This window comes from Gracilinanus agilis, chromosome 4 (assembly GCF_016433145.1).
Source record: "Gracilinanus agilis isolate LMUSP501 chromosome 4, AgileGrace, whole genome shotgun sequence".
NCBI classification, from domain to species: domain Eukaryota; kingdom Metazoa; phylum Chordata; class Mammalia; order Didelphimorphia; family Didelphidae; genus Gracilinanus; species Gracilinanus agilis.
This window is the reverse complement of record NC_058133.1, coordinates 201317179-201337320: the sequence shown is the minus strand read 5'-3', so window position 1 is coordinate 201337320 and position 20142 is coordinate 201317179. Positions and strand designations below refer to the sequence as shown.

At 42.1% G+C, this 20142-nt stretch overlaps 1 protein-coding gene across 1 annotated transcript in view; it reads left to right on the top strand.

The window, feature by feature from the left end:
* The window catches only part of ARHGAP27 (Rho GTPase activating protein 27), a 70111-nt gene that overhangs the window by 16341 nt on the left and 33628 nt on the right, over positions 1 to 20142 (top strand). The window lies entirely within an intron of this gene.

Below are 20142 nucleotides of genomic sequence, written 5' to 3'. Positions count from 1 at the left end.
TATTTGGAGAAAACAGGCTGGAAGTGGGGGCAGGGGAAGGGGAGAGGAAGGGAAGGAAAAGGGATTGTGCTTTCTGGAGGGAAAAATGTCCTCTCTTCTTCTACGTACCACAGACTTTTTTATAATAATCCTGATGTAAGATTTTCTTCCTTTCCTCTGACTAATTACACACAAAAGGAGGGCTCCGATGGTTCAAATCTTGAGCCTATATTTCAATATTATATCCTAAAGACTCCCATCATAAAAAAAAAAGTGTCATGCGATTTTCAGTCTGGGTCAGTAAAGGATGGACACATTTGAAACAAGTGTTCCTTCCTCCTTCAGCTTATCTTGCCCCTCTTCCTAGAGCTGGTATCTTTCCTAGACTACAGATAAACTCTTCTCAAGGTTTTTGAAAATAGGTCAGGAAAACTAAAAATTGTATGGGTTGGGAGGTAGTCTTGTTCTAAGGAATAGTAATACTAAGGGGTTCTTGAAAATTGGGCTTACACCGAGAATTACATGCAGAATCTCATCCTACACATCTTGGAAGGTAGACTCCCAAATATTTTATGTTGACTGAGTTATTCTAAATTTCTATCTCTCTTCCTGCTGGCTTTTGTTGGCAGTATCTAAGAATACTAATGATTTATGTGGGTTTATTTTGTATGCTTCATCTTTGCTGTTAATTGTTATAATTAGTTTTTTAGTTGATTCTCTAAGGTTTTCTAAGATCAGATTAGATTACCTGCAAAGAGTGATAGTTTTGTTTTCTCATTGCCTATTTTTATTCTTTCAATTTCCTTTTCTTGTTCCTATAGCTAGTATTTCTAGTACAATATTGAATAATAGTTTTGATAATGGACATCCATGTTTTACCTTATTTTTCAAAAGTTTTTTTTTTCCTCCAGAATGCATGTTGGTACAGTTTTCAATAATCATTTTCTGACATTTTTCAATCCATGTTCTCTCCCTCCCACCCCTTCCCCTTCTCCAAAAGGGCAGTATGATATAGATTGTACATGTATTACTATACAATACATATTTCCATGTTCATCATGTTGTGAAAGACATATATATCACTTACACTAGAGAAAAATTTGAGGAAATAAATGAAGGATAGGATGATTCAATCTTCATTATCTTCATCAATTAGTGGATAGCTTTTTCCACTGAGTCTCTTAAAGTTGTCCTGAAACCTCACATTGGTGATAATAGTCATTATTCACAGATGATCATTGTATTTTGTTGCTATTAGCATGTATAGCAATAGAATGTATAGCATTCTCTTGGTTCTGCTCTCTTTACTTTACCTCACTTCATATGTCTTTCCAGTTTTTTTGTGATCATCTTGTTTGTCATTTCTTATGGCACAATAGTATTCCATTACAATCATTCTGAGATCATAATTGCTACCCCTGCTTTTTTAACTTTGGCTGAATCATTATAGGTTCTGTTCAGCCTTTTACTTTTTTAGTCCATATATGTCGTCCTGCTTAAAATATGTTTCTTGTAGACAGCATTTTGTGGTCTTCTGCCTTTTAATACACTCTGCTAACCTTTTCCATTTTATGGGTAAGTTCCTCTTGTTCACATTCACAGTTATGATTTCTAACTAAGTGTTTCCCTCCCTCTTATTTTTCTCTTATTTATTTTTTGTGTTCCTCTCCTTTCAGCCTTCCTCTGTTCACAAAAATTTTTGTTTCCGACTATCAACTCCCTGAGTTCACTCTGCTTTTTGTCCGCCCGCCTGTCACCCGCCTCATTACCCCTACTCTTCTTACTACCTTGTAGAGTAAAATGGTTTCCCATAACTAACTGCAAGCAGATAATAATTTCCTGCTTTGTGCCAATTCTGATGAGAGTAAGGTTCAAGACTTACCTGTCACCCCCTCCCCGCCCCGCCAATTTCCCCTCCACTGTATTGTTTTTTACCTACTTCCTTATATGAGAAAATTTACTCCCAATTTTTCTCCTTTTCTCTTTTACCAGTGTTTCCCTCTTATTCCTTAATTTTGTTTTGCTTTGTCTTCTTTTAGATATCATCCTATCAGATTCAACTTACTCCTTGCTCTCTGTCTATGTATGTTCCTTTTTACTGCCCTAATTGTGATAAAGTTTTTAAGTATCTTCCATACCTTAAGTATCCTAAGTAATTTAGGTACCTTAGGTATTTCAAGTATCATAAATATTTTAAGTATCTTAGTTATCACCCTATGTAGTAATCAATTAATTTAACCTCATTGTTTCCCTTTATTATCTTAAGTATTTTAAGTCTTTTGTATCATATCTTAAGTATCCCAGTTAACACTTTCATGTAAAAATGTTATTAATTTAATTCCCCACTTGAGTCCCTTGAGTTTTTCTTTTCTTTTTTAACCTTTTTATGCTTTTCTTGAGTGTCAAATTTAATTATAGAATTTTCTTTTCAGCTCCAGTCATTTTTCCCAGAATGTTTGGAAGTCTTCTATTTCTTTTAATATGTATTTCTTCTTCTGGAGTATTATGTTCATTTTCATTGGGTACATGATTCTTGGTTGTAGTCCTAGATCTTTTACCTTGTGGAATATCATATTTTAGTGATGATGATGAACATTTTAGAGACCATGTGCCTAAACTGCCTGTGAGTGCGTGACATGTGCGTGCATGCACGCACGCACGCACACACACACACACACACACACACACACACACACACACACACACTCATTACTCCAGATAGGAGGGAGGAAGTGCTCACTCACATTGGGCTGCTGGGCAGAGAGGCGGACATATGAAAAATTTCCTCAGGAGAGGTGGAGAGGGGGAATGGAGCAGCCCCCTCTGGTACATGTGTCACGAGTTCACCAACATGGTCATATTCTATGTCTTTTGGTCCTTTAATGTAGAAGCTGCTAGGTCCAATGAATTCCTGATTGTGGCATCATGATATTTGAATTGTTGTTGTTGTTGTTGTTTTCTGGCTGCTTGCAGTATTTTCTCCTTGACCTGGGAGTTATGGAATTTGGCTGTACTAATCCTGGGATTGTTAAAGTTGGCATCTCTTTCAGGCAGTGATTAGTGGATTCTTTCAATTTCAATTTTCCCTTCTTTTGGAGAGCATCAAGGCAGTTCTCTCTGATAATCTTTTGCAATAAGGTGTTGCAATAATATGCCCCCCCCCCTTTTTTATCATGGTTTTCAGACAATCCAGTGATTCTTGGGTTATTTCCCTTGCACCTATTTTCTAGGTCATTTGTTTTTCTAGTGAGATCTTTTAGATTTTCTTCTATTTTTTCATTTTTTTGAATTTGTTTGTTTCCTGCTATTTTATAGAGCCATTATCTTCCATTTGTCTAACTCTAATCATTAGCAAACCATTTTCTTCTTTGAGGCATTGTATTTCCTTTTTTTTCGGTGAGTTTTTGTTCCAATGACTTTTTCTGTCTTTTTCCCCCCTAAGTTTTTTTCTAAATCTCTTATCATTTGTTTTTTGATCTTCTTTTGGGCCCCTTCCAGGAGTTCATTTTGGACCTGACTTCCTTTTACATTTGTCTTTGAGGGTTCATAATTTTTGTTTTGGCATTACTGTCTTCTTCTGAGCTTGCATTTTGCAATTCCCATTTTGCTGAAATAGCTTTTCACAGTCAGGCTTTTTCTTTGTTTTTTACTCATTTGGAGGGAGGCTTTTTTTGTGATCTTGCCTATATGTTGAGGCTCAGCTCTACTTCTGAGATGAAGGGAGTACTATCTCTGGGTTCTTCAGGTGCCTTGTGCAATAGCTGGTTTCCACTCCTCAGCTGCTATCTCCTAATGTTGAGTGTGTTAGGATTGTTCTTTCCATCAAAGGTTCCCCTGGGCTTGCTTGGAATCACTCCTCAAGCTCCTCAGTATTTGTTTGCAGTAGACTGTTCCTTATGTTGCCAATTCCGTTGCTCTCACCTCTTAACCCAGTGAGATTGATTCTTCTTGCTGTCCCTCCACATTTTCTTTGGCTGAAATTGCTTGTGTGGGAAGCCAATAAGAGACTAGATAAAAATCTGAGACTCCTCTTTTGACCCCTTTTGTGATCCTTGTGATTTCTTCTTGAAAAGTATTATGGCCTTACTGAAAAGCTTTAAGTTCCTATGAAACCTGAATTTAAAGGGTTAACACTGTTAACACAGCAAGGAATGCTGCTGCCTGTTATAGCTAAGGCCAAGATACTCCCCAACTTGGCTTTCTGATAAGAACCTAGTCAAAATTCAGCCTTGGCTTTGGTCTATTCTGAAGCCAATGTTTTGTGTTTTGATGTGACATAATTTGTAACTTCTACACATCTGCAAGGTTTCGGGGGGGTTCTTTTGTGTGAAATGAGTCTTGAAATATATATATATATAATAAACTCCATGCTCCTGGAGCCAGATCTGGAAGCATGAAGTAAAAGACATTTCCCTTGTCCTGTCCTTATTTCCTTATCAACTAAACTGTCATCAGATTATCAGAGATGATAAAGAGATCTCCACACTCTTGTCTTCTGTTGGTTCTGTTGCTCCAAAATTTTTTCTTTTGTGGTTGTTTGAAGGTGGATTTGGGCAAGCTCAGAATCTTCCTTTCTTCACTCTTGATCTAATTGAGAAGGCTTCAAGTTTATCTCCATTACAGATAGTGCTTGCTTGGGTTTAGATAAATATTATTTGTCCTTTAAAGAAAAGCTCCATTGATTCCTTTGCTTTCTAGTGTTTTCAGTAGGAATAAATGTATTTTGTCAAGTCTTTCTGTACTTGTCAATATAATTATATAATTTGTGTTGTTATTAATACCTTCAGCTATATTGATAGTTTTTCCAATATTAAACAAACCCTGCCTTCTTGGTATGAATCCTACCTGGTCATAGTATATGATCTTTGTGATATATTGCTGTAGTGTTCTTGCTAATATTTAAAGTTTTCACTTCAATATTCATTAAGGAAATTGTTCTATAATTTTCTTTTTCAGTTTTTGCTCTTCCTAATTTAGGTATCAGCACTATATTTGTCTCATAAAAGGAATTTGGTAGGACTCCTCCTATATTTATTTTTTCAAGTACTTTATATGATATTGGGATTAGTTGTTCCTTAAATGTTTAGTGGAATTCAATTGTGAATCCATATAGCTCTGGGGATTTTTTTCTTAGGCAGATCACTGATGGCTTATTTGATTTCTTTTTCTCAGATAGGGTTATTTAAGTATTCTATTCCTCCTTCTCTTAATCAAGGCGGATTATATTTTTGTAAACATTCATCCATTTTACTTAGCTCCTCAGTTTTTCGAGCATGTGAAATCATGCAAAATAACTTTTAATAATTGCTTTCTTTTTTTTAACCCTTAAGTTCTGCCTTAGAATTGATACTTAGTATTGGTTCTATAAGAATTAAAATTAAGAGACTAGTTCTTAGAATTTAATAAAGTTTATTAGAATCATAGTAAGGACTAGGCAGTAGGGGTTAAGTGATTTGCCCAGGGTCTAAGAACTAGGAAGTGTTTGAGGCTACATTTAAACACAGGGCCTCTTGCTTCAGGCCTTGCTCTCTATCCAGTAGCTGCCCCATAATTGCTTTAATTTAATCTTCATTGGTGGTATGTTTGCCCTTTTCATTTTTGATACTATAATTTGGTTTTCTTTATTAACCAATGATTTATCCATCTACCATTTTTTTTATTAAACCAGCTCCTACTTTAATTTATTAGTTCAATGAGTTTCTTAACTTTCAATTTTGAAAGAATAATTTTCAATTATTCTCTTGATTTTCAGGATTTCCATTTTGGTTTTTAATTGGGAATTTTTAGTTTGTTCTGTTTCTAGTTTTTTAAGTTGTATGCTTAATTCAATATAAAATATAAACTCAGGGTAGATTAAATAAAGGTAAATCAACTTTTAAAAACCAACCATATTTAGAAAGTTCAAGTTGGCTGCCTTGAATTCTACATTTTATCCAACTTTATTACAAGAATTTACTGTTAAGACAGAAAAATCAAATGTTATGTGTAGAGTGTGATTTTTACACGTATGAATGAAACCAAGAATACAAGTATATAAACATGTGGGTTGAATGGAATTTAACAAGATGAATCTCAATAGGGAAAAATGTAGTCTTACATTTAAGTTTATAAAATTGACATAATAACAATAGGTAGCCTAACTGTGGGACAGTTAGTTTGAAAAGTGGATAGGGTACTGGGTCGTAAGTCAAGAGGACCTGAGTTCAAATTTGGCCTCAGACACTTCCTAGCTGTGTGACTCTAGGCAAGTCACTTAACCCAGTTTGCCTTATTTTCCTTGTCTGTCCAATGAACTGGAGAAATAAATGGGGAACCACTCCAGTTTCTTTGCCAAGAAAACCCGAAATGGGGTCATGAAGAGTTGGACATGTCTGAAACTGAACAACAACAAAAAGTCTTCCCATGACACTCTTTAAATTTACAAGGCACTTTGTTCTCTAACTTGATATTCAAAGCAACACTTTTTCTCTAAAAGGCTATTATTGTTTTCCTTTCACAGATGAAGAAACCGAGGCTGAAATAAAGTGTCTTGCCCAAGGTCACAGTGGCCAAGATAGGATGCGAACTGTTTTTCCTGGTGGATTCAGGTCTAACACTCTACCTCTGTGGCCATTTAGTTGCTTTTACTTCAGAAATAAAAAATAGAGGTGACAAAGCTAGATGGAACTTTGTCTGAAAAAAGAGATAGAGAGATTTTAGTGGACTATAGACTCAAGAAGAGTCCACTATGTGAAATGGTAGCTACCCTATCTATGGCAATCTGAGCCCGCACTGAGAGATATATCAGTCAGGAAGAGGGAAGTTCAATCTTTCTATAATCTGCCCTGGTCAGACCAAAGCTAGAGCATTGTGGTTAAATCTGGGCACTGTATTTTAGAAAGGTCATTGATAAGCTGGATGCCATCCAATGTGGTCATGAGGAGTTATCCCACTCTATTATGTTCTCTACTTTCACTTTCCCATATTACATAAAAATGGTGGCCACCTCCCTTCCCAGCCTAACCCCAACAAGGGATAAGTGACCTGGTCACCAAATACCGAGGATCCATCTTTATCCAATTCCGAATGGGGAAATATAAACCTTTTATGCTTCCTCTTATGTTTCCTTTCACCAGCTCGCTAGTCTGGGATTTGGTTTCTGAATGCCATTCTCCATACCATTTCTGTGACCATCAGTTCCCCTGGTTATGTGTTTGTAAACAAGTCTAGGGGAACAGGAAGTGATCAGCAAGGGCCCCACCATTTGCAGTATGAATGCTATTAGAGGGCTACATAGTTACAAGAGAACTGGAAAAAAAAAATCATATCAGCCAGCCACTGAGGGGGCTCAAATCTTGCTCTGCTATAAAAGTCTCTGATAGGACTTTGTGCAAGCGACTTTATCTCCCTGGGCCTCTTTTTCCTAATCTGCAAAATAAGGGGATTGGCCTTGATTTCTTCTAAATTCTCTCCCATTGGAGAAGGAAATAGCAAACTATGGCCAGTACCTTTGCCAAGAAAATGCCACGGACAGTATGAACCACAGGTCATGAAGAGTCAGACCTGACTAAATGAAACAATTGAACAAGAGTAACAACAAAACTCCCTTCTAGGCCTGAATCCAATGAAGATTTTTGAAGAGAGTATCATATCCTAGACATTCTTATAAGGTAGAATTAAGGAAGCTGTAAAAAGTCTTTCTTGATTCTCCCCATCTGCTAGTGCCCTCTCCCAGATTATCTATATATTATTCATTTGTTTATTCCCTGTATGCTGGAAATGCTTATACTTGTTGACTTGCCTATTAGAATGTGAGCTCATTTCATTCTTGGAACTTGCCCAGTAGCTCTCCCATGATTGTTCGGTCATTTCTCAGTTGTGTCTGACTCTTTGTGATCCCATTTGGCGTTTTCTTGGGAAATTTACTGGAGTGGTTTGCCATTTCCTTCTCCAGCCCATTTTGCAAATGGGGAAACTGAGACAAATAGAGTTAAATGATTTGCCCATAATCACAGCTAGTAAGTTTCTGGGGCCTTGGACTCAGGAAGGTGAATCTTCCTGATTCTGTCTGCCTTTATCCACTGTACCACCTAGTTGCCCCTTGGCCCATAGTAGGTGATTATTAAATACTTGTTGATTGATTAAGACTAGATTGGAGGGAAAGTAGTGAATGAAAGCAGGAGTACTTCTTAGAAGGCAGTTACAATAATAATTGTCACAAGATAATGTCTACCTATACTTGGGTGATATATTGAAAATGAGAAGAGAAGGGACAGTTTGGAGAGGTGTCATCACCTTGGAATTGACTGAACTGGCTAATTAATTGGATATGAGAAGTGAGGGGGAAAAAGAGTCAAAAATAATTTAGCTGAGGTTTCAAACATGGGAGGCCAGATACCAGGCACCTAAGGGGCTGGAGATAAGAAGGGCCTCAGGCAAAAATAATGATGTCAGAAGGAAGAGCAGCTTATGAGAAATAATAAGCTCAGTTTCAGACATGATTTGTTTGAGATCCTGTTGGGTTATCCAGGGCTAAGATTGGTGAGCCAAGAGGCATCAGGGCTGGTGATATTAGAAATCATCCATATTTTTTATTGTTGTTCAGTTGTGTCTGATTCTTCATGGCCACTTTTGGGGTTTTCTTGGCAGAGATATTGAAGTGGTTTGACATTTCCTTCTCCATCTCATTTTACAGATAAGAAATTGAGGCCAACAGGGTTAAGTGACTTGACCAAGGTTATACAGTTAGTAAATGTCAGAGGTTGGGTTTGAATTCATGAAGATGAGAGCTCTTGTTTCCAAGCCTAGTGTTCCATCCACTGTGGCATCTAGCTGCCCCCTATTGTCATTGGGTTTTAGCTAATGGAGAAATAGGAAAAGTCTCTCTTGGCTCGTTTAGGAATGATAAAATTCAACTCAGCTGTGAAATACAAATTTCTCAGATTGGCATAAAGTCCTCCATCTTCTGACTCCCATCTACCTGGCACAGTGTTTTACCCTGTTTACCCCAGTTTCCTCATCTGTCAAATGTGCTGGAGAAGGAAATAGCAAACCACTCCAGGACTTTTGCCAGGAAAACCCAAACAGGGTCAGAAAAAAGTTGGGCATGATGGAGAAAGACCAACAACTGGCTTTGGAAATAGAAGATCTGGGCTCAAATTCTGCCTTCCTGAGTGACCTTGAGCAAGTCACAACCTCTCAGGGCCTCAGATTCGTCATCTATAGAATGAGGGGGTTGAAGTAGATATACTCCAAGGTCCCTTCCCACACTCCTACTTTTCTACCCTGGTTCCATGCTATTACATTGATTTACAACCTCTATTTTCTAGCCAAATTAGACCAATAGGCCTGGTTTTCAGTCTTAGAAAAATCTATGGACTTGGAAAGAAAAACATTTCTTCTTCATTTCGTCATAGTTGTTCTTTGGCAGCTCTTTATATTTCATGTTCTACATTCTAGAGCATTATTCTGAGAAGGGGTCCATTAGCTTAATCAGACTTCTAACAGGATCCATGACTAAAAGGTCTAGACCAGTGATTCCCAAAGTGGGTGCTACTGCCCCCTGGTGGGTGCTGCAGTGATCCAGGGAAGTGGTGATGGCCACAGGTGCATTTATCTTTCCTATTAATTGCTACTAAAATTTAAAAAAAATTAATTTCCAGGGGGCGCTAAGTAATATTTTTTCTGGAAAGGGGGCGGTAGGCCAAAAAAGTTTGGGAACCACTGGTAGAAGCTGTTCTCTTAGAACAGGTAGTGAACATGGGGGCCGAGGAAGTAGGCTGGGGAGGGATAGGGGAATACAGCCAGATTAAAATGTAATTAGAAAATCAAGTCACTTAACCCTCAGTTTCTTCATCTGTAAAAGAAGCTGGGGTAGAAACTAGCAAGCTGCTCCAGTATCTTTATCAAGAAAACCCCAAATAGTGTCACAAAGAGTTGGACTTGACTGAAACAACTGACCAACAATGAAAATATTTAACAAAAGAAATAAAATACAATAAAACATAGATAATATTACCTCCTTAAACTAAATTCATCCTTATTAATGGATTAGTGGCCCTTATTTCTATTTGAGTTTGACATCACTGTTTTTAGGCATTTGAGATACCCTTTTCCTGCTTTACCTCATTGCTGGCAAGTGAGTCAGACAATATTTATTAAGTGCTTACTATGATTTCCCTCTCTTTTAAAAATGGCCTTTAATTTCATTTAATCTGATTTCATTAGAAGCAATAATGTAAATTGGTTCCAAAGCAGAATAGCGGTGAGGACTAGGCTATGGGGGTTAAGTGACTTGCCCAGGGTCACATAGCCAGGAAGCGTCTGAGGTCAAATTTGAACCCAGAATACCTGTCTCTCCGCCAGGCTCTCGATCCATTGAGTCACCCAGCTGCCTCCTATAAAGCTGAAAATACCATCCCTGACTTCAACAATCTCCCATCCTAATAGAAAACACATATCTAGGTCTGCGCCCTCATAAGAAATATATGGTGTAAATGAGAGAAACAGGGGTGGGGGTGGGATTTCTTTGAGGCCGAGGAATTGGGGGAACAAGTCAGCAAGCCTCTCCCTGTCCCGCTGGCAGCAAAGAAGGTACTTAGGTGGAGTTCCCAGAGAGCCAAGCTCCTCCTTCCTCCTTGAGCCAGCTCCCGAGGAAGCCCACGGGATGGGGCAGCTAGGAAAGGGTTATTGCCCAGGAAGCCTTGGCCCCTCCCTATGCAAATAGCCCCAGAGGTGCCCCACCTGGGCCCTTGCCCCCGGCCTTGGGAGGAGACTGGGTGGAGCTGGGAAGTGGCCAGAGCCTGGCCGGGCTAGAAGAAGGAGAGGTGCTGGGTGCCAGCCACCTGCCAGCCCCACTCCCGCTCGGATCTGTGAGTAGGCTTTCCTTCCCAAGTCCTGAGAACCGGAGCCTCCCAGGAGGAGGGGGTGGGTGAGCCCCCAGGGCAGAGCTGGACGTGGAGCAGGATCCTGGCTGGGCCTCTCTCTCCCTCCCCCCTTCCTTCCTTCCTGCGCTTCCATAGCTGGCCAGGGGACCTCCCGCCCAGGTGGCCTCTTCCCTGTCCCTCCCCTCTTTCTCGTCTCCGGCTCTTTACATTTGTTATCTGCTTCCTCCAGGCACCCCTACTTTTTTCCCTTCTTGGGCCAAACTCCAAGGCTGGCTTCGAGTTTGGCAGTGATTGGAAATGAAGGCATTCTTCCCCCTGGCCTTTGGTCACACAGTCTCCTTGTGGGGCAGTCTGGGAAAGCTCAGAGATATGTGCTGAAGGGGTATCCCTGAAGAGCAAGGGCTGGAATCCGGGTGGCTCCCCGCCTTCTCCCCCAGGAGCCCCACCAGTTTCATTCATAACTGAACGGGCCATGCCCTCGCACTGACTCAGAACCCAGCCCCAGACTGACCCCGGCATCCTGGCAGCCTGAGCTCTCTTGGAAGTGGGGACCCTGCGTGACCCCTTCCTTAGGTTCCAGGTGTGACACTCCCGCCCCCTTCCACTTTTATCCACCTCCTAGGTCTTACAGCCACATCCCGAAGCATCTAAAGTGGGGTTTCTGAATTGGGGATTCAGTTGTCTGTCTTTAAAAAATCTTTTAATAACCATATTTCAATATGATTTATCTCCTTTGTAATTCTATAGTTTTGTAAAATTTTATGCATTTTAAAATGCTCTTCTGTTCATGGCACCATAGGTTTTTCCAGAGGGTTAAGAAATCCTGGTCCAAAGAATGGCTCACACCTGGGCCCTTTCTCCCTTTACAGCCAATGCAAAGGTTAAGAAACAAAAACTCCACAGAATCTCCCACAGGCCACTGGACTGGAGAGCCTTTGACCTCTCTCAAGTAATTGTCCCTCCTCTCCTCCTAAAAGAAAACCTCTCTTATTCTCTTAGTCTCTCGTTCCCATCCGAAGGAAGGAACCCATTCTGAACTTGGTTTCTTTACCTCAACCTATCTCCCAGGGGCTAGTGATGGGGGAGAGAACAGTCAATGCCCATTTCTAGAACAGGGAGGAACTCCCAGTGCCAGCCTCTGAAAGGGAGGCGTGATGGTTGTTGCTGAGGTGCCAAGGCACAGGACAGCCTGTGCTGCTCTCAGGGAAGGACTGGACGGTCAGTGCCAACATTGGAAAGCTTGTAGGAGGGTCTGGGGGGATGGGTTGGGCAATCCAGGAGTAGACAAGATAAGAAAGTGGTGGTCACCTGGGGAGAGGGGAGACAGTATCTGGGGAAGGTAGGAGGGTCAGTGAAAAGGCGCCTGCGGGGATAGGGTACCTGCCATGGGTGACCAGTGTAGATCAAAGTCACAAGCTCATGTTTAGATTTGGAGAGGAGGGATTTAATCCATTTCTAAACTTCTTGCACTTGGGGCTGACAATAAGAAGGGAAGGGAAGGGAAGGCATAGGAAAAGCTCTCCTTTTGTTCCATTTCTTCTCCTACTGAGTGTAAGGCCTCCCCGGGTTCCAGCTCCTTTCAGTGGCAGGAGGATAAAATGTGTTCCTGAGGAATGAGGAAACAGTGTAGCCTCACTGTCTGTCACCTGGACTCTGGAAGACATGAAAAAAAGAATTACCCTCAGGGGACCCAGCTCCCACATTCCCAATACTTCCTCCTCCCTTTTCAGCATTTCTGATCTCAAAGGGGATACCCTCCTCCCCCTTTCAGCCCCTCCTTGGCACTTTGGATTAGAAGGGGCATGGGGCAGTGATTCTGTGTGTTTGAGAGGTCACACGACAGGAAACATGTCCCCTTTTCTTCCACCCCTAACTCCTCCCTACCCACGGGGCTTTCCTGAAACTCATCGCACACTTAAACTGACAGAGCCAACAGGACTTAGTAGAAGGGGCCAAAGCCAGGGCCAGAGTCTGGCTTCTGTTCTTTTTTAGCGATAGGGGCAGCTAGGTAGCTCAGTGGACAGAGTGGCTTGGAGTCAGAAGGTCAATTCTGGCCTCAGACACTTACCCCTATTTGCCTCAGTTTCCTTCTCTGTCAAATGAACCAGAGAAGGAAGTAACAAACCACTCCAGTACCTTTGCCAAGAAAACCTCAAAGAAGGCCTTGTCAACTTAAAAAATTTATTAACTGTGTGACCTGGGGCAAATCACTAATTGCTGAGGCCTCAGTTTCCTCCTTTAAAAAATGACAGGGTCAGGCCTGGCTGATCTCTTAAGAACAGAAGCTTCTTTGAAGACAGGGACTGCTGCATTTTTTGCTGATGTTCTCACCCAACCCACTAGCCCAGTCCTGTGTCTGACACACAGTAGGTACGCAATAAATGTTTTTTGGTTTGTTTGTCTCCACCAGGCTGGAAGAGCAGTAATCACTCATCAGCCTTATCCCAGAGTGGATCAGAGCCAAAACATAGTCCTGCTCAATTTTTGATGAGGGCCTTCCATTCACTCCTCCTTAGGCAGCCTGGTCTCCACACCCCCCTGGGCTTATCATATTGGTGCCAGGCTGTCCCACCATAGCTCAGAAAACTGCTCCACCAACCTCAGGTTTCCCTCTTAGCAGTGATGACAGTCACATATCACCAGGCTTGGGCTTGAATACTTATTTATTTTTATTTTTATTTTTTTTATAAACTCTTTCCTTCTGTGTCTTACTCTAAGTTCTCAGACAGAAGAGTGGCAAGGGCTTGGCAATTGGGGCTTAAGAATTTGCCCAGAGCCACACAGTTAGCATTTCTGATGCCAGATTTGACCCCAAGTCCTCTTGATTCCAGGTCTGGCACTCTATCCTCTGTACTACCCAGCTGCCCCTTGAATAAGCGTTGATTCATTTTATATCTGCTCTTCTCAGTCCCAATGCAGGGGACCCAGCAAAGACATAGGTGGGAATACCTTTCAATTGTCTACTTTTCATTTAGAACTTTGATTGATGGGGGAGGTGGGGAACCAACTACTGTTCACGTGCTTTATCTGAATTCAGGGGTGGCTAGATTGGCACCTGGATTGAGAAGTGGCATCATGGTTTGAGGGGTGGCACCCTGGATAAAGGTGACCCCATTTGGAATTTTCTTTGCAGAGATTCTTTAGTGGTTTGCCATTTCTTCTTCAGCTCATTTTATAGATGAGGAAACCGAGGTAAACAGGGTAAAGTGATTTGCCCAGAGTTACACAGCTAGTAAGCATCTGAGGTTGGATTTGAACTCAGGTCTTCCTGACTCCAGGCCTGGCATTCTATCCCCTTCACTGCCTAACTGCCCCAGGCCCTTAACCTTTAGGCAACTTTTTAGTACTTGTCTAGTAAGTGATGGAAGAATGATAGATTTGCAGTGAGGGAGCTCCCACACCAGAAGTTCCCACTGGAAATTTGGGCTGGTCAAAGCCCAAATCTTTTAGGTATTTGTGTAGATTCCTTTATAATGACTCCCTTTACCCCACCTATTAACTCCCCTCTACCTCACCCCTGACACTGTGCTAAGAGCTGGGATACAAGAAAAAGACAAGAGTTGGGCCCTTGTCTCGAGAAGCTTTAAGTCACCAAAGAAGTTTAGTGACTTGTCCAGGGTCACCCAAGTAGGGACAGGTAGGATTTGAACCCAGATCCTCTGATGCTAAATCCAGTGTTCTTGCTTTTGGACCATGCTGTCTCTTAAAAAATAATGAGAGGGGCAGCTGGGTGGCTCAGTGGATTGAGATCCAGGCCTAGAGACGGGAGATCCTAGGTTCAAATCTGGCCTCAGATATTCCTAGCTGTGTGATCCTGGGCAAGTCACTTGATCCCCATTGCCTAGCCCTTACCACTCTTCTGCTTTAGAACCAATACACAGTATTAACTCCAAGATGAAAGGTAAAGGTTAAAAAAAAAAAAGAATGGACAAAATAATGAGGGGGGCGTAGCTGGGTAGCCCAGGGGATGAGCCTGGCCTAAAGATGGGAGGTCCTGGGTTCAAATCTGACCTCAGATGCTTCCTGTGAGACCCTGAGCAAGTCACTTAACCTCCATTGCCTATACCTTACCTTTCTTCTGCCTTGGAACTAATACATAGTATTGCTTCTGAGGTGGAAGGTAAGGGTTTAACAATATTAATAATATCAAAGAATCATATATCCAAAGCCTGAAGCTGTCACTCATCTGGTAAATGTCCAAGTCAGGATTCAAACCCAGGTCCTCTGCTTCCAGAGCCAGTGAGTGCTGTACAGTACCATGAAGGTTCCTCATACTACAAGGAATCTAGCTGGGGAAGTCTAATGCACATAGACAAAATGGAAGGGCCCCGTGGACTTTGGAGAGTTGATTATACAATGTCTATAGTTTTCCTTCCTGTTCTGGTCACTCCCCACCTCTGGCATGGAACTGGATGGAGCCCCTTGACTGGTCTAGTGGGAAATGTTTTGCTTTTGACTCTGTGGATTCCATTGGGTTTTCTTGTCTGACCTCACCTTCTGCCATTGTGATAGAAGCTTTGGGGAAACTTGAACTTAGGTGGGAGGATTAGGTAAGGGAGTGGGGAGAAGCAATTGGGTCTCTCCACCCATTGGGTTGTTCTGGGGACTGTAGGGCCCTCTGTCTCCTTCAGTAGGCCCCACTCTGTGACTATCTCACCATACTCATTTTTTGGTCTTGGGTGAGGAGTGGAGAAAGAGGGAGCAGAGGAGGGTCTGGCTAGTCACCCTAGGGTTTGAACTCTTCCTCCAAGATTCCCTTACGATAATGCTGATGGATTGGAGGTGAGCCTCCTGGAGGAGGGGAGAAAGAGGAGAGAAGAATCTGGCCACTTGCCCTGAAATATAAATGGCTTTGGACTTTAACAGGATTTACTGAAGTCTTGAGGGTGTGGGGAGAGGGAGAGAACAGCTGACCAAACTGCTGGTCAAGGTCCCTTCCCCCTCTCACCACAAAGATGCCCCTTCCCTTCAAATTCAGGTGGGCAAGTCATTTCACCTCTAACTGCCTACAGTTTCCTCAACTGTAAAATGGGGTTGATAATTGTATATGCCTCCCAGGATTGTTGTAAGGATTAATTAAGATGATAATTGTAAAGCTCTTAGCACAGAGCCTGGCACCTAGTAGACATTTAATACATGTGTCTTTCTTCCTGCTGACCTTTGGGCTCTCTCTGCCTCCCTCCTTTGAGAGGGAGTCTGGAAGCTTCTCCTGAACTTAAAGAGGGCTTATGGTTGGGCATCCCTCATAGTCTCGAGAGTTTTCCCCTTCAGTATGCACGGGGTCCTGATGTCTGCGTCTCTGCCCATTTTTCTCTCCTTATATCTGTGCCTTCTCATTCTTTTTTATTCCTGGTCACTCAGTATTTCCTATTCTGGTATGATTTGAGGCAGGTCTTTTTTTTTTTTTTTTTTTTTTTTTTTTTTTGCTTCCTGAGGGATAGTCTCAGTGTGGGGGGGGGTGTGTGAGAGACAGACAGACAGACAGAGAGGGAAGGAGAGAGAAGGGGAGAGAGAGAGACTGAGAAGAAAGGTGGGAGAGAGGAAGGAGAGAAAGATAGAAAGGGAGGGGGGAAGGAAGGAGGGAGAGAGAAAGAAAAGGAAAGATGGGAGAGACAGAAAGAGAGGGAGAGAGAGTCAGGTGAGAAGGGAGGGGGAGAGAGAGAGAGTGGAAAGGAGAGAGAAGAGGAGAGGGGGAGAGAGAGAGAGAATGAGAGGGAGGGAGGAATGGAAATTTAGATGCTATACCATTTGGTGCATACATGTTTAGTACTACTATTTCTTCATTGTTTATACTGCCTTTTATCAGGATATAATTACCTTCCCTATCTCTTTTAACCAGATCTATTTTTACTTTGGCTTTGTCAGAAATCATGATTGCAACTCCTGCCTTCTTTTTCTCAGTTGAAGCCCAAAAGATTTTGCTCCAGCCTTTTATTTTTACTCTATGTATGTCTACCTGTTTCTTGTAGACAACATATGGTAGGATTTTGGTTTCTAATCCACTCTGTTATTTGCTTCTGTTTTATGGGCAAGTTCATCCTATTCACATTCAGAGTTATAATTATCAACTGTGTATTCTCAGACATTTTGATTCCCTTTCCTTGTCCTGCCCTTTCTTCTTTCAACATTTCCTTCTATACTGGTGTTTTGTTTTTGAGGGAGAGAAGGAGAGAGAGAGAATGCCACTCTGAGGCCTTAGGCCAAGGCCACACAACAGACAACAGACAAGGAAGGAAGGGGGCTATCTATTTTGCTATCCAAGGGAGTCTGAAATTCTGTGTGTATTGTGAAAAGAGATCCAGAAAGCCAGAGGCAGACTTCCCAAGTTTTGAATGCCATCCTGTTTATGAAAGAACCATCTCTCCTCCACTGTGACCCTTCACCACCAGACAGCTAAGCCTACCACAGGGTTGTTGGCTGCTCTGAGTTGAGTCACAAGTGATGGGTGGTGGGGCTTAAGCTCAAGGAGCTTTACGACTGAAGAGAGTCTGGAGTCTGGTCTCTGAGGTCAGGCTGCTGGGTTGAGGGCTGGGCACTTGGTAGTAGAGGGCTTCACTTCTCCAGCCAAAGGTATTCTCATTCATTTCCCAGCTCTCTAGATCCTTCTACTGACCTCTCCACAGATTTAGTCTTGGGTACCATTGCTTCTCTCCCCAGCTATGTGCAGCCGATGCATCCAGTACTGTGGTTGTCTGGGAGCAAGGCAGAGGGATGCTGAAGGGTGAAGAATGAGGGCAGGGGAATAGCAGAGGGAAACCCTTTTAACAGCAGAGAGAGTAAAGTCTGGCCTGGACAGGGCCAGGGAGTGGTTGGGGTGGGGCGGGAGGCCAATTTCCTGAACTCCAGGCTAAGACTGAGTGGGGGCCTCTGACTGGGCAGAGAAGAAATGTGTGCAGAGGGCAAACAGGAGAAGGCCACCCGTCCAGGAATAAGAGAGCCCCATGAGGGCCCCGGTTCTTAACCAGAGCTCCTTGACATTTGTTGCTTATTTATTCATTTAGTATAACAAACAAATAATACATTAATTTATTCATTTATTATAATAAATAAATCATAAATTCATATTACATGAATGCATTTAAAAACATTTATTCTGAGAAGGGTTCCATAGACTCATGAGCCTGCCAGAGGGATTTGTGATATAGGAAAAAAAAAGAATCTCTACTAGTAGAATCTAAAAAAGGGATTGTGTGTGTGGGTGACCTTGTACATTTGTTGGACTTCCCTGTGTGGTTGGGAAGGGAGATAATTTGAGATTTCCTCTTGGGGAAGGGTTTGAGAAAGTAAAACCACTTCCCTACTACATCATAGTGGGGAAAACATTGGCCTTAGACTCAGATCTGTTTAAGTCTAGACTAGATGAGTGACCTTGGACAAATCACTTACCCTCTAGCTGCCTCAATTTCCTCATCTGTAAAATGGGGATAATTGTAGCAGCGACCTCCCAGGGTTGTCGTGAAGATTGAATGAGATGATGATTGGGAAGCATCTGGCATAGTGTCGGACTTCTAGTAAGAACCGTATAAATGTTAGCTATTATTATTGTGTACTCAGCGATTTACAGGATTTCTTGTGGAACACCCTGCTCAAAGGAATGATGTAGAATGGAGTCAAGAGCAGGCAGATTTATTGATAGAAAGTTTCCTGCCAAGGTCCATCTGAGGGGCAGCTAGGGTAGTCCAGTGGATGGAGATCCAGGCCTGGAGATGGGAGGTCCTGGATTCAAATCTGGCCTCAGACAATTCCTAACTGTGTGACCCTGGGCAAGTCACTTAACCCCAGTTACCTAGGCCTTTGCTGATGTTGGAGGTAATAGGGAGCCACTGGAGTTTATAGAGTAGTGAGTGACCTTTTCAGACCTGTAGCTTCAGCATTTTGAGTCCATCCCCACCCTGGGAGGAATCGAGTTCATGTACTTCATCTTCAGTCCTCAGGTGCTTTTAGACAAACCTTTCTTAAGCTACCGGCTGTGTGCAGGGTGCTGGGGATACAAACCTGAAAAGTGATACTGCCTCTGCCCTCAAACTGTTTAGTCTATTTTGTCTCCTTAAGGGGCTAGGGATGATGGGAACCTTAGACAGAAATCTTGGTAAATAATATCTCATAGAGTGGTGGTAAAACAGGAAAGATTCAGACAGCATTCTATTTTTTAAAATAATTTTTTTTAAACCCTTACCTTCCATCTTGGAGTCAGTCCTGTCTATTGGCTCCAAGGCAGAAGAGTAGGAAGGGCTAGGCAATGGGGGTTAAGTGACTTGCCCAAGGTCACACAGTTGGGAAGTGTCTGAGGTCAGATTTGAACTCAGGACCTCCCATCTCTAGGCCTGGCTCTCAATCCACTGAGCTACCCAGCTGCCCCCTCAGACAGCATTCTAGCAAAACTTGAGGGGCAGCTTGAAAATTTCCAGACACTAACTGTAACCCTGGGCAGATCACTTGACCTCTCTTTGCCTCAGTTTCTTCATTTGTGAAATGGGGATAATAATAGTATCTACCTCTCACAGTTGTTAGAATAAAATGAGATAATATTTGTAAAAAGGCATTTAGCTTGGTGCCTGGCACATACTAGGTGCTATATCAAAGCCTTTTCCCTTCTTTTCTCCCCACTGGAGATGGTATTGTCATATGGGGGGGAAGTGAGCAAATTAGAGACGGCTTCCTGGAGCTGAGCCTTAAAGGAAGAAAGATTCCTACAGGCAGAGATGAGAAGGGAGTATGTTTATGTGGGACAACCTTGAGGTTAGGATGAAATCTAGGAACAATTTGTAGTTCAGTTTGGTTGGAATATAGTGAGTAAAGTATATACGGGGAGTAATAATGAAGTGAAGGGCAACTAGGTGGCACAGTGGCTAGAGTGCCAGGCCTGGAGTCAAGAAGACCCAAGTTCAAGTCCAACCACAGATACTTACCAGCTGTGTGACCCTGGACTAGTCATTTAACCCTGTTTGCCTCAGTTTCTTCATCTATAAAATGACTTGGAGAAGGGAATGGCAAACCACTCCAGGATCATCTTTGTCAAGAAAAACCCAAATGGGGTCATAAAGAGTCAGACATGACTGAAACAACTGAACAACAGCAATAATGATGATGAAGTGAAGCTGGAAAGATAATTTGGAAGGCTTTAAATTCTAGGATAAGGAGTTTGTATTTTACCCTAGAACCTCTGTATCTTCTTGAGCCAGGGAGGATTGTATTCACATGTGGAACTACTGGACTAAATAAATCTATGGCTCAGACTCTGATTTTCTCCATCATTAGCTCCCTCTTTGGTGAGCAGTCTCCCTTTCTCCTGATGTTT